This window comes from Lichenostomus cassidix, unplaced genomic scaffold (assembly GCF_008360975.1).
Source record: "Lichenostomus cassidix isolate B80296 unplaced genomic scaffold, HeHo_3.0 HiC_scaffold_42, whole genome shotgun sequence".
NCBI lineage: Eukaryota > Metazoa > Chordata > Aves > Passeriformes > Meliphagidae > Lichenostomus > Lichenostomus cassidix.
The window spans coordinates 1069836-1089789 of record NW_028147241.1 but is presented as its reverse complement, the minus strand read 5'-3'; the positions used below and the strand labels follow the sequence as shown (position 1 = coordinate 1089789).

Sequence of the window (19954 nt, the reverse complement as noted above, 5' to 3'; positions counted from 1 at the left end):
TCACAGACAACTCTATGATGTCATACCTCCCTGTAATTTCATACACCTGCGCTGTGATGTCACAGCTCACTCTGTGATGTCACTGCCTCCTCTATGATGTCACACAGTAAGTCTGTGATTTAACAGCTGCCCTGTGATGTCACACAGTCCCCCCTTTGATGTCACAACCCACTCTGCGTGTCACTACCCATTCTGTGATGTCCCACAGCCATTCTGTGATGTCACAGAACTGCCCTGTGATGTCACAGCCCTATCTGCAATGTCACAACCCTGCTCTGTGATGTCACACCACCACCCCGTAGTGTCACAGCCCACTCTGTGATGTCCCACAGGCAGCTCTGTGATATCACAGCCCACTCTACCATGTCCCATCACCATCCTGTGGTGTCACAGCCCTCTCTGTGATGTCACACAGCCTCCTCTGTGTCACAGCCTGCTCTGTGATGTCACTCATTCCCTCTATGATGTCATAGCTGCTTGATGACCTCACACAACCCATTCTGTGATGTCACACAGCTCCTTTCTGACATCACAGCTTCTCTGTGGTTCTATAACAGCCACAGAGGTGTTCCCAAAAATTCAGTAAAATGAAAACTTTCTTAACACCAGTGCAGCATTAAGCAGCAGCATTCTTTATTTGGCCAGATGCACAGGGAAGAGCTCCTCCCAAAGCTGTGCATGCTGAGCACGGGAAAGTTCCTGTTTCTATCCTGTGTTTTACAGACCTATTCAGTGATTGTCCCAGAATAAACTTACATATGATCATCTTTTCCCCAAAATCATTACCATATTTCCCCCCACCCTTTGCACATCTGTTCTTCTGCCCTGGGGCTCTCTTTGGTGGTCCCTGGTGGTTGGTGACCCCAAAGTCCTACCTGACTGCCTGGTGAGCTGGTAGAAGTTGGCACACCTGGGCTGATTGCTTCCTACAGAATAAGCATTGTGTGGTTCCAGGGGCCAGGGGGTTTTGGAGAATAAGCATTGTATGAACCCACCAGGTGCAAATGATTCTTCATCTGGCAACATTCCCCTCCTTTGAGGCTTGGGAAGCTTCTCTTCCCTTCAAGCCTTCATAAGCCTCACTCTACTCTTTTACTCACATCCCATGAGTTCCTCACCTGCATTCCCAACCATGTTCTTCACACAGCTTAAAGCAAGTGTCATAATCACAATTATTACTATGATCCCAATTATACTCTACAAAAGTAAGGCCGACCAAGCAGTCAGAGAAAATCCAAGTCCTTTAAATATTTTATTTAACCAGTTACTTTCTAATCCTCCCCTTAATTCCCTGCTGAATGCAGCAAACAATTTAGCCCCTCTGCCTGATCATCCAATTCAGCATCACATTTGGAATGTGCACACAACAAGTGTTGTTGTTTCAATTCAAGGATCCACATACTCCAGTTAACAGCAAAAGATCTAATGCCAGTTTGTTCTGTAAAGTTATTTTAGTTGTGGCTTGCAATTGTTCATTTATTTCAGTAAACCATTTATTTCAGTAAACCCCAACTCAGTTGCATTTACTAAAGTTCCCATTTGCAGTCCAATGGTGTGTGTTTGGTCTGTTCCTAAAGGCAGATCTTTGAGATCTTTGAGGAGTAAAGATGGATTCTAAAATCCATCCCACTGCAGTTCCCATGCTGGGATGTTTCCAAGGTTCATCCCCTTTAACCTTTGCCCACAGTTGGGTTCCCAGGGGTGACTCCTTCCACAAGGGATGTAACCTTAATACCCCGAGTGTCCATTGTGCTCTTGATTCCCCCAAGGGCAAATGTGTGCTCCAAATTCCATCACTTCCCACCCATCCTGTGTGAACTAATGATTTTACCATGTCCTGCTGACAGTCTGTGTCTCTCCAAGCTGAGCTGTTTGTTAGGTGAGACCTAACAAGTGTCATTAAGAAAGGCAGAATAATTTCTACAAACACATCCCAGCCTTAGAGACTGGGCCACAGCCATGAGCCACTGTACCTCAGGATTCCAAACAGTTCAAGTGTCTATCCAAATGCAATTCCACTTTTCCTTTGTCCTGGGATCCTCTGGCCTTGATCTTATTAAATCAGGATATTTTACACCCACCTGGAAGGGGTCCTCTGGGAGGCCTGGACTCCCTTCCCAGTCCAGACACCACTGAACTGGCTGGATATATTCCCATTGTCCTGTCTGAGGGCTGTTCCATACTTCTGGAATTTGACATCCCCAAGGGGTATCAGTGCAATCTGTCAGCCAATAGCTATTACCTGAGGTGATTTCCAGATCCAGTTTTGAGATATTACAATTCTCAACAATATTGTTCTGATGTCTAAGAATTCCTTTTGAAGGAATATCCTCCTTCCATCCCTTTCCATTTGCCCTGGGTGCTATTTCCTTCCCACATGTGTTCCCAGATTTTTGTCAAAGTGCTGACTAAAGCTCCCCATGGAAGTGGATTTTCTGCAGAGAATATGTGTTGGCAAACAAGCTGTCATAGGGGTTACATTCTGTAATCTGCCAAAATCTTGCACTAACTTTAACACCACATTCCCCTCCCCAGAGGTTAATAATATAGTTTCTATATCTGTTTCTAAAACAGTAAGATATACATATGTATTTTATATATATATATACACAAAACCCCCAGGGTCCAGGGTATCAGTCAGTTTTCTCTCTGCTGTATTTAATGTGTGGTTGCTGGTTTTACCTGTGTGTGATGAACTCAGGGTTTCATTCCTTCCACCCTGAGGGCAGTGTAGGTTACCAGGAGGACTTGGAAAGCTCCTTTGCACTTTTCCTTTAAGGGTTCAGAGCTCCAACTCTTTACATACACAAAATCCCCAGGCTGGAATGGATCAACAGGGGCATCCACAGCAACTGGTCCCACCAGGGTTATAAACTCCTTTCCTAAAGAAATCAGGTATAGATTTACATCTGTTTCTCCCTTTGAATGGATTTCTCCAGGAACTGATGGTGTTTGGTACAGCCAACCCTACAGCAATTCACTGGTTTTGTCCCTGGCTGAATTCTGACTCACAGAAGAGCCAGAGGAAGGGTCTGTGGCCATTTTAAAGAGGTTTCTTGGCACAGTTTACTAATTTGTTGTTTCAAATTCTGATTCATCCTTTCCACTTTCCCACTCACCTGTGGTCGCCAAGGGCTGTGTCAGTCCCTTTTGATACCCAGGCTTTTGCTCGGCTGTTGCACCTCATCTGCTATAAAATGGAAACTTCTCTCTGAAGACAACCCAAGTGGCCCTCAAATCTTGGTATGATTGATTAAGCTTAATTTTTACCACTTCCCTGGATTTATTGGTGCGACAGGGAAAGATCTCTGGCCATTCGGAAAATTTGTCCACCATTACCAAAACATACTGATTCCAGATTTGTCTGGGTAATTCAGAGAAATCCATTTCCAATAAACAGGGAAATTAATCTAGAAGTTAACAGTTCCAGGAAGTGGCCTTTTCCTATTTCTGGGATTGTTTTTAAATAAATTCAACAATTCACTGTTATCGATTTTGCAATTTCACTCTATCCCACAGCCAGCTCAGAATTTCAGACATTAGATATATCATGGACTCAGTTCCCCAGTGGGTTTTGTTGTGGGCTTTTTCCTTTATTTCCCTCATTACAAAAGGTAAATCCCTCCATCCCTCTTCATTCTAAGTGGCTTTTAACATATTTGCTAATCATTGATTTGTACAGGGTTCCACTCCCCTCCCACTCGGTTTGGGGGGTCTCATCCCATCTTTTAGCCCCCCTTCTCCCCTTTCCCATCTACCAGCCCCCGCCCCCCTTCTCACCGCGCCCCCCGCTCACCCCGCGGCCGGGGGGACTCCCAGCGCCACCAGTGCCACCAGTAGGGCCCCAGCTGTCCCCACACGCTTTTCCCGTGCCCAGCGCCGGTTTTGCAGGTGCCCAGAGCCCCAAAGCAGCCCAAAGCGCTCTGCCCTGGGGGGTCCCCAAAGCGGCCCCGCCCCGCGCGGCACTGGCAGCACCAGTCCGGAGCAGTGCGCAGCGCGGGCGGGCGGCATCAGCCGTGCCGGGCAGGGCCGGGCAATGCCCGCGGGGCTCCCCCCGCACTCGGCCCCCGGTTGTCGGGACAGCAAGGGGGGCCCGGCCTGGGCGCCTCCCACCTCCCCTCTCCCCAAATTCCGCTCCCGGGGGCGCTGGGGGCTAGGGGGGGCGCAGGTGGGGTCCAGAGGTGCTGGAGCCACGTGTCCCCCCGCTGCCAGTGCCACCCCCGAAGGATCAGGGGTACCCCAAAACTCCCTCAAAGCTGCCGGATGTCCTGCAAGCCCCTAAGGAGTGGGGTCCCCCGGCTTTATCACCCCCAACCTTTGGCTGCCTCATCCCGACCCCATCCCATCCCATCCCATCCCATCCCATCCCATCCCATCCCATCCCATCCCATCCCATCCCATCCCATCCCCCTCCCCCAGACTTCATCCCTCACCCCAATCCACATCCCATCCCATCCCATCCCATCCCATCCCATCCCATCCCATCCCATCTCTCCCTGCAGCCGCCACCAGGACCCCCGAAAAACTCACGTCTATGTTACTCCCCAATATCTTCCCAAGGAGCATTTGCGACTCACATTTGGAGTCCTGCGAGATCCAAACATCCCCCCCCTCCTCCCGCCCCCACCAAAGTACACAAAAAAAACCAACCCTCCCAGGATCAACCAAAGTTATTTGGGTCTCGGATCTGGTGTCCTACAAGGTCCGAAATCCCCCTCTCCCGAAAAGAACCCCAGGCACCGCCCAAGATATTTGGGCCGAGCTCCCCCTGCCCGCTCACCTGCGGGATGCCCCGAGAAGGGCGATGCTCTCGGGCCGAGGGTTGCGGACAGAAAGAGCGATGGACGCACGTGGTGACTGCTTCTTCTGCTTCTCTTTCTGCTCCTCTGGCCCTCCTCTTCCTCCCGCTCCCCCTCCTCCATCCCTCCTCCCCACCTGCTCTTCCTCCTCCTCTGTCTCTCCTCCTCCTCTCCTGCCTGCTCGTCCTCTTCTTTTTATTTCTGACTCCCATCCCGGCTTTGTGTCACATCACCCTTGGTCCATCCCATGCTCAGCAGAGCATCCTGTGCTCTGTCAGCACTCTCTGCTCCTTCGGGAAGGATTTGGGATTTATGCCAGGCACAGACGCTGAACCTCACCCCAAACTGCCCCGGTGCCATTGCTGTCCCCTGGGCGCTGGGCAGCTGCTGTGCCAGGGCAAGCAGGGACACAAACGAAGCCAAGTGCAGCCCAGCTGCCCGTGCTGATCCAGACGAGCCCCAGGGACAAGGTCCTGCAGAGCCACACGGAGCCCTCGGCTCCTGGCTGGCAACGGCTTGTGTTGTGGCTGCCCCAGCGGCCAGAGCGAGTCCTGGAGCTCCCCCAGCTCCTGCAGCAGGACCCAGGTTCCACCTGCTCTGCCAGGCCCTGGCCACTGGCTCCATGCAAAGGGGGAAGACAAGAAGAATGCATTGGATGCAGCCCCCAAGGACCTTGAGCAAATTGTTCAGGAACATCCAGACCTTGAGCTGACGTTTGCAAAGCTGCAGCTGGCAGAGTTCTGTGATGCAGGAGACCCAGCACAGGCAGAGAAGACCTACAAGGAGCTGCAGGAGAAACACCCTGAGCCTCAAATGCTGCTGAGCTCTAAATTTCTGCTGGAGAAAATTCTTCCTCTCCAGGAAGAGATCCTGGGATGAGGCAAAAGCAAAGTTTGTGGCTGGTGACATATTTCCCATGCAGAGAGAGCAGAGGAGCTGCAGGTGGAGGCTGGGAGCCTGGGAGGAGGGAGGGGTGAGCAAGGTGGTTTTTCAGGGTTTGTTTTAGATCTCCTTCTCATACTGTGATTTGCTTGGAATTCAATTCCCTTAATTTCCCTAGCTTGTGTCTGTTGTGCTTGTGACAGTGACCAGTGAGTGACCTCTCCCTGCCCTTATCCCAGCCCACGAGCCTTTCCTCCTGAGTTCTGTGTCCTGCTCCTGTGAGGACAGTGACAGTGCAGCTTTGGTGGCACCAGGCACCCGGCCAGGGCCAGTGCAGCCCAATAATCCCTGCAATTCCTTCCCTCCAGGAAAGGTTCGTGAAAAGAGCAAACAGGACTGTGGAGAAGATTCCTGGAAAACTGAAACAGCTTTCAAGAAGTGAAATGAAAATGTAAGGATACAATCCACAGTGTTTTCCTCTATTTATTTCTATACTCCCCTTTTCCATGTTGCACTACTTCTCCATGCCATTAATTGCAATCAGATCTCACCTCTAAGATCTATGGCTTAGCAAGTTTTAAACTCCCTGAAATACCATGAGTTACACACAGTTTGTCTTCCCCCGTTCTGTTTGGAAAGCAATGCAGGAGACATAAGTGCAGTGCTTGTGTTGGGAATGAATTCTAGAGACAGGGAATGTGCTCCACTAGTGTTTGACCCTCAGCAGGGACAATGCACAACAGCAGCCAAGGGGATTGCTGTGCCACTGTGCAGCAGTCAAGCCTCCGGACTTGGGCTGAACACGGCAAAGTTCCCGTGTTTGGACAGACTCAGGGGCTGCCCCCGGGGCGCGCGGGGCTCGGCCGTGGGGCGCGCGGGGGCGAGCGGGGAACGGACAAACGGCCACTCGGATATATGGCCACTGGGACTAACGGCCCCGGAGCTTCAGTTGCAGCGGCGGCAGCGGCAGCGGCGGCAGCAGCGAAAGCAGCGGCGGCAGCGATAGCAGCAGCAGCAATCTACGACCCTCTCCGTCCCTTTCTCCAGCTCCTCCTTTCCCTCTCCCGCTGTCCCTCACCCTCCGTCAGTGTCCCGCAGCCTCTCCCGGTGTCTCTATCCCACTCCCCGCCTCCTCTCCCGCTGTCCCTTTCCCTGTGTCCCCTCCTTTCCCGGTGTCCCTCTCCCCCTGCCAGCCCGGGCCATGCCCCAGGCTCGCCCCCGGCCCCGGCCGGGGCTGCCCCCTCCCCGCCCCTGGGCCTCCCGCCGCGCTCTCGCCTCCGCCCGGCTCTGGCGAGCCTGGCTATGGCGCTGCTGGGCGGGCATCAGTGGCTGGGGCTGGGGCGGCATCGTCACCCTTTGGCTCCGCCTGTCCCGAGCCTGGCCCCGGCTGTCCCGACGCAGGGTCCGGTGCCGACCCCAGCCCCAGCCCCAGCCCCGAACCCGATCCCGGCTCCGCCCCCTCCCGGGGCCCGCGGAGGACACACGCGGCTCGGCCGCTCCCGCCGCCTCCGCTGCGCCTTCCCCAGCCCGAGCTCCGCCGCTCGGCAGTCCGGCCGCCGGCCCCGAGCCGCCCGTGCCCCGTTCAGAGGGGGATGCCCGGCCCGGGGCGGTGCAGAGGCCGTCGGGGGCCGTGTGTGGCCCCGGGCCGAGCGCTGACGGCCGCGTGTCGCCCGCAGGGAAGGCGCAGGAGGCCCTGCAGGAGCGGTACCGGCTTGGAGAGCTGCTGGGGACAGGCGGGTTCGGCAGCGTCTACGCGGGGACGCGGCTAGCGGACGGAGCCCCGGTGAGTGGCTAGCGGAGGAGGAGGAGGAGGAGGAGGGTGGGGCTCGGCAGGGCGGGCGGAGGACGAGGAGGAGAGCGGGCAGCGAGCTGAGCCTGCTGCTCCCCTTGGCTTGCAGGTGGCCATCAAAGTGTGTCACGGAACCGCATCCGTCATTGGGGCGAGCTGGTGAGTGCGCGGGGCCAGCGGCAGAACCCGGGCCGTGCCGGGTGGGGATAAGCCTGGGCCCGGCAGGGTGGAAACCGCCAGGAGTCCTGGAGGGAGAGCAGGCGAGGGGTGAGCGCGGGATGCAGAGCATCTCGGGCAGGGTGAGGGGTTCCAGAGCCCCGACACAGCTTCAGCCCCACTGATGGCATCGTGGTCCTCCTGCAGCCCGATGGCACCAGAGCACCCCTGGAGATCGTGCTGCTGGACAAAGTGTCCACTGGGTTCCATGGCATCGTCCAGCTCCTGGAGTGGGTTGAGCTCCCCAACGACTACCTGTTGGTGCTGGAGCGCCCGGAGCGGTGTCAGGACCTCTGGGATTTCCTGGCAGAGCGGAGGTTCCTGCCGGAGGAGGAGGCACGGGGGATGTTCCGCCAGGTGCTGGAGGCCGTGCGGCACTGCACCAGCTGCGGGGTCCTGCACAGGGACATTAAACCACAGAACATCCTCATCGACCTGTGCACCGGACAGGCCAAGTTGATTGACTTTGGCTGTGGCACCTTCCTCCAAGACACAGCCTACACCCAATTTGCAGGTGAGCCCTCCCAGGGGATGCTCCTGGGCATCTCATGGCCCAGCCTGGGTGTAGCACCAGGGCCTCCTCTCTTGCTGCCAGGCATGGGATTAACTCTTCAGCAAAGTTACTTTTGGGTGGGGGTAGAAGGGGGGCAGCTTGCAGCCCTGTTGAGCACCTTCACTCCCACTGTGCCCTGGGCTGGGGCTGGGGCAGCCAGTCCAACAAAAACCCCAATGAGTGTAGCAGTGAGGGGGGTCAGACCCCATGCCCCAGCCAGTTTGGTGTGCAGGTGAGGAAGGACTTGGACTGCTCCAGTCCCCTTGTTTGCCTTGGCTTGTAATTGTTATTTGGGGGCAATGCAGGGAGGGATGAGAGTGGTTTTTCCCACCACTGAGAATGGTTTTATTTTGCATGTCATGATTGGACCTCCCCAGGGCTTCTGCTGCCTCATTCCAACCCCAGTGGCTTCTTTTCCAACCCCAAGTTTGTCCATGAGTAACAGGTGCTGGCGAGAGGGCAGCAGGTCACCCTGTGTTCCCCTGGTGCAGCCCCCACATGCCCAGGGATGCTGGGGCGAGGCTCTGGGAGCAGCAGCATCCCCTGATGAACTCCATCTGTATTCCACAGGAACCCTGTCCTACAGCCCACCAGAATGGACCCAGCTCAGATGCTACCACGGCGAGGCAGCAACGATCTGGTCCCTGGGCCTCCTGCTGTACCACCTGGTCGTTGGGAAGCACCCATTCAGGAGGGGCCGGAAGATCATCTGGGGGCGGATCTTGTTCCCACAACGGCTTTCTCAAGGTGGATCCTCATCTCTGTGGCACAGGGGGAATAGCAGTGTTGGGGGAGAGCAGCAGGCTCATGAGCATCCCGCTCTGGCAGCTGCTGAGGAGGTGGCACATGTCCTGCTCTCCTCCAAAACAGAGAATCCATGGGGAAGTTTAGGCACAGCTCTGAGCACACCCAGCATGGCCTGGGCACGGGAATGGGGAGGGGGCACATCAGACAGGATCCTTCTCCAACGGACTGGCAGTTTCTGGTTTCTCTTCACAGAGTGCCAAGATGTTATTAAGAGGTGTCTGTCCGTGCAACCTTTGGACAGGCCATCGCTGGAAGACCTCTTCGATGATCCCTGGATGCAGGATGTTCATGTGCCCTAGAAGATGGGAGAGATCCACATGCACAGTTTGATCCAGGGGCCTGGCAGGTAACAGTTCCCCACATCTCTTGGCAATAAGAAGCAAAGCAAACCAGACTTTTTTTGACCTGCTTGTAGCTCTGAGCAGGGATTATCAGAAGGGAACTTGCAGCTCTTGTGCTGGAGCTGAGCTGGAGATCTGCTCTGGCAAGCACTGGTGGCCACCATCCACCCTGGTTTTGCTTTTCTGGTTCATTGTTGTCTGGGGCCCTGGGCAGAACACTGACAGCCTGGTGTGGCCCCCAGGGAAGGAGCACGAGCCCCTGGAGAAGCTGTACCAGGTGGAGCTGCAGCTGGAGACACCAAGGAGGACCTCAAGGATGACAACCTCTTCCTTGACCTGGCGATGTGCAAGCTGAAGATGATTAACTTAAATTCTGGCACCTTCTTCTCTTTGGTAGGGCTTTGGGGGATAGTCTGGGGTGGTAATGAAATGGGAGTTGGCTCCTGGCCCTGCCAACAGCCCCCAGCACCCACTGTGCCCTGGGCTGGGGCTGGAGCTGGGGGCAGCCACCCAGACCAAAACAAACCCCCATGGGGGGAGCAGAAGTTCGACTGCAGAAGCTGTGCAGTGGCTGGTTTGTTTGGCAGGGGAGGAAGGGCTTGGGCTGCTCCACTGCCCTCATTTGCCCTGGGTTACCATTATTTTGGGAAAGTAGTGAAGGGGGAAGGGAGAAAGCCTTGGTTTCCCTCAGCCATGAGTGGGTTTTTCCCTGGCATGGAGGGGTCAGTCCTTCCCTGAGCTCCTGATGGTGATAATGTAACTTTTTTCTTGTTTCCACTTTTTGTTTGTAATCACATTAATTTGCTGTTTGGTTTTTAAAGGAAGAGCTCTCCCTGGTGTCTGGTCTGGATGGGGCAGTGCTGGGACCAGCTGTGGAATGGCTCAGATGTTCCCTCGGAGAAGGGTGAGGACATCCTTTGGGAGAAGCTTTTCTTCCAGCAGCAGATGCCATGAGGTGGATCCCCATCTTCTCGGCAGGGGTGGGATGAGGGCTCTGGGGAGATGGCAGCGAGCACAGGAGCATCCTGCTCTGGGCAGCTGCTGAGGAGGTGGATCTGCCATGGCTGGCTGGAGGCTGGGCACATGTCCTGCCCTCCTGCTCTCCTCCCAAAGGCAGCAATGATGGGGAGGTTTGGGCACAGCTCTGAGCTCAGCCAGCATGGCCTGGGCACTGCGGGCAGTTGGGACAAGGGGGACAGGAGCCTTCAGCTGACGGGCAGTTTCTGGTTTCTCTGCTTCCAGCAGGGCTCTGCGGATGCTGAGGCTGCTCTGGGCTCTGCCAGGGCTCTGCTGGGGCTCAGCCCTGGGCACGGCTGGGTCTGCTCTGCCCTCCCATTGCTCTGACATCTTTGCATCAGACGAGCCTGTTCTGAGCACACCGACGGAGCTTTGTGCTTGTGCAGGTGAGTGAGACTCTGCTGCAGGCCCAGAGATTGCAGTGAGGGATACACATCAATTGGCAAGAACCCAAACACTCCACAGTCCCAGCAGAACGCCTGTATCTCCACAGGATGTTTTGTCTGTCCCACTCTTCATTCCTTTTTGGGTTTGAATTGTGCAATTGCACCTTCTTCCTCCTCTAGAAGTGCCACGAGTGAGCCAAACCTGGCGAGTGGGCTGTTGTTCCTAAGGCAGTGCAGTGGAGTTGATGGATGAAGAATTGCCCTTCTCCACTTCCCAACCAGAGCAAAAAGCTGTAAGTGGGACTTTGCATCTTTAAGAAACCCCTGACAATTTCAAAGGGAATGCACAGCTCATTCACAGGGTGAGAAGGAAGGGCATCTTCTTAATGAGATGGGGATCAGCAGAATTTCGATTCCCAGTCCTGCTTGGAGATGGCAGGGCAAAAAGCAATTTCTTACTGCTTCAACCAGAATTTAAAATTACTTAATATTGGAAACAAACCCCAAAATCTGTTAAAAAAGGCTGCTGAGGCCAGTAAGATAGATCCATGCTATCAGCACATTGGCAAAGTAAAAAACTGAGTTCTCTTTTACAAAAGATCAGTTACTTCTTAATCCAAAGTTACAGAAGATTTTAAACTACACACTTGAGGTTTGTTTTTATCTTTCACATTTCATCTAGTTTTTTTTTCTTTTCTCCTTTTTTTTTTTTCTAAAACAGAAAACATGTGCTAAGAAAGAAATGTCCTTTGCTCCCGGTTCTCGTGTGAAGCAGCTCCCTTCCCTCTGGCCCTGGGGCTTGGGGCACTGTCAGCACCTGCTGCTTCAGCCACTGCTTCTGCTGGCATTGAGAGCAACAACCAAATTGTGGCTGATCCCGAGGGAGCAGCAGCAGGGCCTGGAGCTGATCCCTGAGTCTGGGGCAGGGCTGGACAAATGACCCCACAGCAGCAGCAGCAGCAGCAGCAGCAAATGGACCTGACTTTGAGCACAGCCCCTGCCACTCTTGCCTCCTGTTTGCAGTGGTGTCACAGCAGCCTGAGGCACCTGGGAGCCCTCAGTGCCAGCAGGGACTTGAGATGGCAGCCTTGGGCTCCTGGAGGTTGTGCAAGGAACGGAGCTGGGGACTCCCTGTCCATATGGAGCTTGCAGATGGAAAAGGCTGCTGTGCCCAGGCAGCTCCAAGGGCAGAGAAATGAGGATCTCGAGCACTTGATCTGGGCCAGTTCCACAGTCCTGGGCAGCAGCCAGCGAGCAGAGGGGGAACAGAGGGCACAGCAAGAGGGACAAAACCAGTCAAGTGCAGAGACTGGAGAGAGCCAGACCTGGCAGAAGGAACAGCTGCTTCATTGCACTCCTGAAGAAAGCTCTTGGCTGTTTAGGAGCACTGAAAGACCTGAAGGGCAGAGAGGAGGCAACACCAAGCAATGCTCCTGTTTTCACACCCTCCCCTCTCAGTGTCCCAGAAGGAATTGGATGAACTGTATTCTTCTCTCTGAGTCATCTCGTCCACCATGAGCAGCTTAACACCAGGAGCTAAAGGGCCTGAAGCCTTAGGCCTCAAGAGCTGACCAAGAGGGAACTTTCTGAGCAAACTAATTCCGCTAACCTGGACCAAGCTAAATCCAGCAGATAGAATACTGGAATTATAGAATCCTTTCTGTTGGAAAGGACCTCTGAGCTTATCAAGCCCAGCCATTCACCCAGCACTCTCAGCCCAGCACTAAACCACATCCCTGAAGTGCCAAGGCCTGAACAAGAGGCCTGACTGAGGCCTGAACAACAGGCCCTGAGCCAAAGGTGACCTCTCCATGAACCTTCAAACCAAAGGTTATCTTTGTATCCACTCATTACTGAAATATGCATGATCATTAGCATTGTGATAGATGTATCCACTCATTAGTGAAACATTGACTTTTCTGTATTTAGAAGCTAAACAAGGTCATGAAATCCAACATCTGGCCTGGTTTGGGGGTGTATGGTCAAAGCCAACTCCCTTGGTTCCTCCTTGAGCCCTGGCCAGGCTTTGGGAGAAACCAAACAGCAGAATGAATCCAGATGTTCCTGCACTGGAAGTGCTGTCAGTTTGTTTGTTCAGCACTCTCCAAGCTGAGGTTGGAAGCCTCACCTGTGGCTGGACACAGCTGCAGGAATTCCCAGTGTCCAGAGTGGCTCTGCAGCCCTTGGCTGTGACAGCTTCCCCAGCTGATGTGTGGGTCTGGGTGATGGTAAAGTCTGAGGGTGACTGGTGATGGATCTTTCTAAATCATTACAGGCAATCTTTGTTAGGAATGATTGGATGCATTGCTGAGCTTCTCCCATTGTGATTCTTTGACACTTTGAATATAGGAAATTGCACTGATTCCTTCAGTTGGTGTCTGTGTCTTTGGTGCTGGCCCTGCCCACTGGTAAAACAAAATTGGCATCGTCTGTCCAGATCACAACAAATTGTTACTTTTTAAATGTAAATGTAAGGAATCAGTCCTGTCCGAAATTCCCGGATGGGAAGACCTTCCCTATGGTTTGGTGGCTCTGGAGTGGGCTGAGGTCGGAACACCGTGTGAGCAATGGGGAAGTTGGTTAAAAGCAGCTGAACCAGTGGATGTCTTAAAATGCGTCCAAAAATTGCGTTTTGAAAAAGGAAATGAGCTTGTGGGTTTGGGAAGACATACATGGATTTTGTTAACAGTATATTGTAAAAAGCACCAAGGAAAGGAACCATTGGTGGAATGCTCCCACATGGAGTGACAGAAGGAGTTTTTAATCTTGAGCTCAGATTCATCTGTGCAAGTGAAATAATAATAATATAATGAATAACTCTATACATATATATATTATAATAAAAACTTCATATATAATGAAAACTTTTCATATAAATATAAATATAAATATAAATATAAATATAAATATCACAACATAATTTTATATATACATATATATATATATAATGCTGATATTTGTTAGCTTTGGCTGCTCAGGAATGTAACTCTAAGTACCTTACGGAATATGATTGGCCAGGACCTGAATGTCAGTGGTAAACATTGTGAGATTGTTTACAATAAATACAGGAGGAAGGGATGAAATTGGCAATTTTTATAGAGTTTGGTGATACTGTGATGTGGAATGCTTTGTCTGTTACTGTGAAAAATAAAGTGATTAAGGCTGCTGGGTTTTTCATATACCATACTATCCACAAGCTGCAGGACTGGTTGAACAGATGACGGGGTTGTTCAAAGAGCAGTTGAAAAATGAGGAGATAGGAACCTGTCCTGATGGAGAACCCCTTACAGGTCCACTCCAGGAGCTGCAGGGCTGGACCTTTATGCATTAGATTTAATGAGAATAAATCAGAAGCAAATGAGAGTTATCAATACCAAAACAGGAATTCAGATCCTCCAGGACACTTTGGTTTGATACTGCTCACTGGAGCTTAGCCTTGAAAAGTGTTCATGTCATGGGAGGAGGAATTGATACAGATTATCGAGGAGAAATTCAAGTACTTCTATTAAACAATAGTGAACAACATTGGATTATGCAACCCCATGACAGGGTAACATGATTATTGACATTGTAGCTTTAAAGACATTTGGGAAAAAAAAAAAAAGATCCACCTCAAATCACCACTGCTTGTGGAGATAAAGAGTTTGGATCCAGTAGTCCTAATAATGGAGCCAAGGTGTGGGTCCAGAGGCCAGATGGCCCTCCTGAGCCAGCTGAAGGAACAGCTCTGGCGACATTAAACTAATGTCCCCATTAGTTAATGGGGAAATTAAACACTGAATCCTGAAACCTGGGCAAGAATGATGGAATATGTCCCTGCAGCCAAGTGTTGTGTGGGAGAACAAGTAGATGTTATAGGATGCTGTTTCACAGATCCTGCCAGACCAAATCTCCCTGTTTGCCCCAACGTTCCCTTTGGAAAATGCTCTGATCCACAGGGCTCCATGTGAAGGCTGATGTGACCCTGAGTGCCTTCCACACGAATTCCAGCCAGGAGCCTGGAGCACCTCAAGGACTGGGAGCTGGCAGCTCTCCAGCCGAAGGGGAAAGGACCCACCAAGCCTTATTACCCACAGACACCGCGGTGAAGCTGAACAGCAAAGGACCTTGGGGCATTATTCTGGAATTAAAAAGGAGCCAGCTCCATGGACAATGGAATTATTGTTCCTAACCTGAATGAGACTGAGGAAAAAGAATGAATAACCTTGTCACTAAAGTACTGCTTATGTCTGTAAGTTGTATGTTGGTAGTCAACCAGAATCTTTGTTTGCCAGAAACACCTCTGGAGTTTCACCAAGGAATTAGTCATGAAAATTCTTATGAAAATGTAAAGATCAAAGCAGCCAAAATACTCAGTGTAACTAACGGCTGCATATGTTCTCAACTAATGTTGGGAGGATCAGGATTCCCTTGGAGGGCCCACGCTACGGGGTGGCAGAACTCTCTCAGTGGACTCTGACTCATGCACAGTCATTGCAGTGTGTGTACTTGGTGTGTTATGATTCCATGTTAGAGTTTTTGTGACACTTTGCGCTGGAAAATGGAGCACTGAGACTTGTCTGAAAAGAAACACAGTCTCAAGAAAAAAGAGACATTTCATGAAAAAAAGAGAATAGCAACTAATTAGTCATGTTTTGAAAGTAATGTTAATTATAGCTCTGAGTAATGAACTTGAACAGCACTAAATTGAAGAACAAGAGGCGATGCCTTTACGCCTAACACCTAAATCTAAGACTATTACTGAAAGAATTGTTATGAAGGTTGTAGTTCATCTGTAGCTCAAAGGACCCATTGAAGTATTAAGGCCTGAACAACAGGCCCTGGGCCAAAGCTGACCTCTTGATTAACCTTCCAAACAAAGGTTATATTTGTATCTGCTCATTAACAAAACATTATTAGCAATATGATCTATGTATCTGTGCATTGGGAAAACCTGTATTTAGAGACCAGACAAAGCCACATCTGTCTTTGTTGGGGCTGCAGTATGAAAGAAAACTGCCTTGGTTCCTCCTTGAGCTCTGGCCAGGCTTTGGGAGAAACCAGTCTGGAGAATGAAACCACATGTTGCTGCACTAGAAGTGCTGTCAGTTAGTTTGTTCAGCACTCTCCAAGCTGGGCCATCTCACAGTGAGGTTGGAAGCCTCACCTGTGGCTGGACACAGCTGCAGGAATTCCCAGTGTCCAGAGTGGCTCTGCAGCCCTTGGCTGTGACAGCTTCCCCAGCTGATGTGTGGGTCTGGGTGATGGTAAAGTCTGAGGGTAACTGATGATGGATCTTTCTAAATCGTTACAGGCAATCTTTGGTAGGAATGATTGGGTTCATTACTGAGCTTATCCTTTTGTAATTCTTTGGTAATTATTTGTGCATTGCTGACCTTATCCTTTTGTAATTCTTTGCAGTTTTGTGTTATAATAAATTACACTGTTCCCTCAGCTGGTGTGTCTGTCTTTGGTACTGACACTGCCCAGCAGCAAAACAGACACTGAGGGCCCATAGAACCAAAGGTGCATTGTGACACTGCAGGGCCTTGTGTAACCCAGGGGACCATGGTGACACTGTGGGGCTTAAAGGAACCAAAGTGCCATTGTGACACTGCGGGGCCCCATGAAGATAAGGAGACCATTGTGACATTGCAAGGCCTCATGGAACCAAGGGGCCATTGTGACATCATGGGGACCTAACCAGCCAAGGGACACTGTGACACTGTGGAGCACCATGGAACCAAGGAGAGCTTTGTGACATTTCAGGGCTTCGTGCAACCAAGGTTCCACTGTGATACTGCAGAACCAAGGAGACCTTTCTGGGGTCCTTCAGGGCCCCATAGAAACAAGGGCCATTGTGACACTGTGGGGCATCATGGAACCAAGGGCCATTGTGACACTGCAGGGCCTTCTGGAACCATGGAGACCATTTGGACACTTCAGGGCCTCATGGAATCGAGGGGCCATTGTGACACTCTGGGGGCCCATGCAATAAGGGAGATCATTGTGACACTCTGGGGCTCCATGGAAACCATTGTGACACTGCAGGGACTTGTATAAGCAAGGGTCCATTGTTTTCCTCTCCCTGGCACTGCCCAGTCCAGCCTCTCTCTACCTCTGCCCCAGCCCAGCAGAGCAGCCCAGTCCTATCTGGCCCTGCAGTGAGAATGGGAAGCAATGGAGGTCAGGGACAGTGACTCTGTGTCTGGAATGCTCAGGATATCCTCAGCTCTGGCATCTCCTGCAGCCCCAGGACAGCCCCGCTGCCCAGGACAGCAGCAGAGAGTTTGCCCCGGGGCTCCTCAGGCAGCTCCTGCTGCCCCAGCTCTTGCCAGGACTCCTGTGCACACACACAAGGGCTCCTGCTCTTCTCCTGGCCCATGCCAGCTGCCCACAGAGCCTTTCCCAGGGGATCATGGCTGTGCTGGCCTGAGCAGCCATTGCTGCAGCCCCTGCCCTGCTCCCCACAGCCCCACAGAGCTGGGGGTGCTGCTCTGCAGAGCACGGGGGCTGTGCTGCCCGGGGCCATGGGCTGCCTCTGCTGGGCTCTGCTGCTCCAGCTGGGACACACAGGCAGCTGATGGTGCTCCCTGCACTCACCCCTCCCACACGAGCTCTGCTGGGGCCATGGAGGCTGCTCAGAGCTGCCTGCCTTGTTCCAGGCCCGCCAGATGGCCTTGGGGCTGCCCTGGATCCTCCTCTGGAAGTTCCCTGAGGGTCAGAGGAGGCACTGCCCAGACTCCTTTTCCTGTCCCTGCTGTGTCCCCTGGGGCTGCAGAGCTCTCATGGGTCACAGCAGACATTCAGTCCTTTATCTCTGGGTGACTCTGATGCCTGGAACAGGCTACCTGAAACAGAGGCCAAAACAATTAGGTCTATAAAAAGTGGACAAATTTATTCAAGGCCTTCAAGGTACATTTGGGCAAGCAAAGTCTCCCTCAGGGACTACACCCAAAATGGACACCAGGTCATGAGCTCTTTACCTTTTATAAGTTTTGTCTTATTAGCATATTGGTCCCTAATTCTCCAATCACACCTTCAAGCAATGACACTGACCACCCCAGGACCTGCTCCCCCCTTTCCACTGTTCTTTAGATATTTTCTGGCCCTAGGGTAATGAATATGTCCTTGGAGAGGTCTTATGATTTCCTGTGAAGAAATATTCAGGGATCCCTTAGAGAGCTCTGTTCTTCTTAATTTGCTTCACTGGGTTCTTCTTCTACTTTTACATGTTTATAATTTGAAAATTATAAAATATATGTTGCCTTTTGGAGAGGTCAATCCAACTAGTTTTCCATTCTGACTTTCAAGAAATTTCAGTGTCAGAGTTTGTGAATGACAGGAAATTCACTGTCATTCAAATATCCTGAAGAATTAATTGTTAAATTAATACTGGCGGGTGTGACATGCAGCCTCATTCAGAGTCATCATTGGTAGATGGCACACATTAAATCCTGATATTGAAAGATTTTAGGTTCCCACTATTAGATTTTAGAGGAATCTCCCATTCCCGAGTTGTGACAAAATTCTAACACATGTTAGAACATGAAATGTTATCATTTGGATCTCTAAGCAGGATGGTCTTGACTTCTCCATGCTGATGTGAAATGTTTCACAGTAGTTTACAGAACCAGAGAATTGTGGAAGCCCAGAATGGTTTGGGTGGGGAGGGACCTTGAAGCCTATCCAGTGCCACCCCTTGCCATGGGCAGGGACACCTTCCACTATCCCAGGCTGCTCCAAGCCCCAGAGTCCAACCTGGCCTTGGACACTTGCAGGGATCCAGGGGCAGCCACAGCTTGTCTGGGCACCCTGGGCCAGGGCCTCCCCACCCTCCCAGGGAACAAGTCCTTCCCAAGAGCCCATCCAAACCCTCCGAAATGGGAGTATTCACCATCACTTCCTCTTGCAATTTCCCAGTTTCAAATGGAGTTATGTGAACATTTTGGCCATTTTTGAAATTTATTCCAACAGCTCGTCTCTGGAGTTCTTTTTTTGCCTCCTGAACCGTGGGAGTTCTCCTCTGTTTTATTCTGCATTCTTAAGGGACAAATGATGGAATTCTCAACTATGGTGGAAGGAAAACCTTTTTCCCAATGAGCCCAGTATTTGCACACCACAGTTCTTGACCCTAAACTTGGGGTTCCATGTGCAAGAGCCTCTGCATTTTTCAGTGGGGCCTCTATCCTGATTTGAGAAGGGAATTCTCTGCTGAGTGTGCAATTATCAGTGTTAATAGACACCAAAAAACGATTTTTTGGACAGAAAAAGGATTTTTTGGAACAGTTTCCACAAGCGTTTCTACCTTCTAATTATTTACAAACAAATTTCAGCCTGCAGCGATGCCTTCTAGAGCTTTACAGCTGTGCATAATGTGCAAACCCAGTTTTTTAAAGCTGTGGCACATGCACTGATTGCTTTTGCAGTCCCTGATGTGTCCCTGCGAGAGGCTGTGTGACAGCTCTGTCACCGCCCTCTTTGCACACTGCTGTCCCAGCCGGTTTGCAGCTGGTTCTGAGCCCCCCTAGCCCGCCGCTGTCCTGGGGCTGCCGGGGAGTGGCCCGTGGGGACAGCAGCGCCTTGCAGGCTCCTTTGTGACGTGTGGCTGCGTGTGCCCAGAGCCCATTGTGACACCTGGGGACACGGCGTGAGCAGGAGGCTATAAAAGGGCACCAAATGGCTGGGGGTGCTCACTGCCAGGGGAGCAGCTCCGTCTGGAGACAGCATCTCCCCGGGCTAGGGTAGCATCGGAGCGACTCCAAGATGTCCACGGACAAGGAGATGAGCACCGGCGTGCAGCCCAAGAAGAAGTGGCTGATGTTTGGCAGAAGGCAGAAGGTGAGGGATGGGCTAGCAGGCAGCTGCCTCGGGGCTCGGGGCGGGCTTGCGGGCACGGAGGGAGCTGCTGTGCCAGGGGGGCCGTTTGCACCGCAGAGGGCCAGCTGGTCCTCATCCTTCTCCTGCTCCGTGCAGCTGTCCGACTGCGAGTCACGGGCAGCCCCGCAGGAAGCTGAGGAGCACCGTGACTCCTGTGCTGCCTCTGTGGCGCAGGCGGCAGCAGCAGAGAGCCAGGCAGCCCCGCACAGCCCCAGGGGCCGCGGCCAGGCTCTGCTGCGCTCGCTGCGGCGCGGCTCCCGTGCCATCCTGAGCGGGATGGCGGCTGTGATCCGGCGACGCGGCCA

At 52.1% G+C, this 19954-nt stretch overlaps 1 protein-coding gene and 1 pseudogene across 1 annotated transcript in view; one reads left to right on the top strand and one right to left on the bottom strand.

Moving 5' to 3' along the window:
- LOC146424144 (uncharacterized) overlaps positions 1 to 19954 on the bottom strand; it is a 502567-nt gene that overhangs the window by 439509 nt on the left and 43104 nt on the right. The window lies entirely within an intron of this gene.
- Positions 6984 to 9396, top strand: LOC146424146 (serine/threonine-protein kinase pim-1-like; annotated as a pseudogene).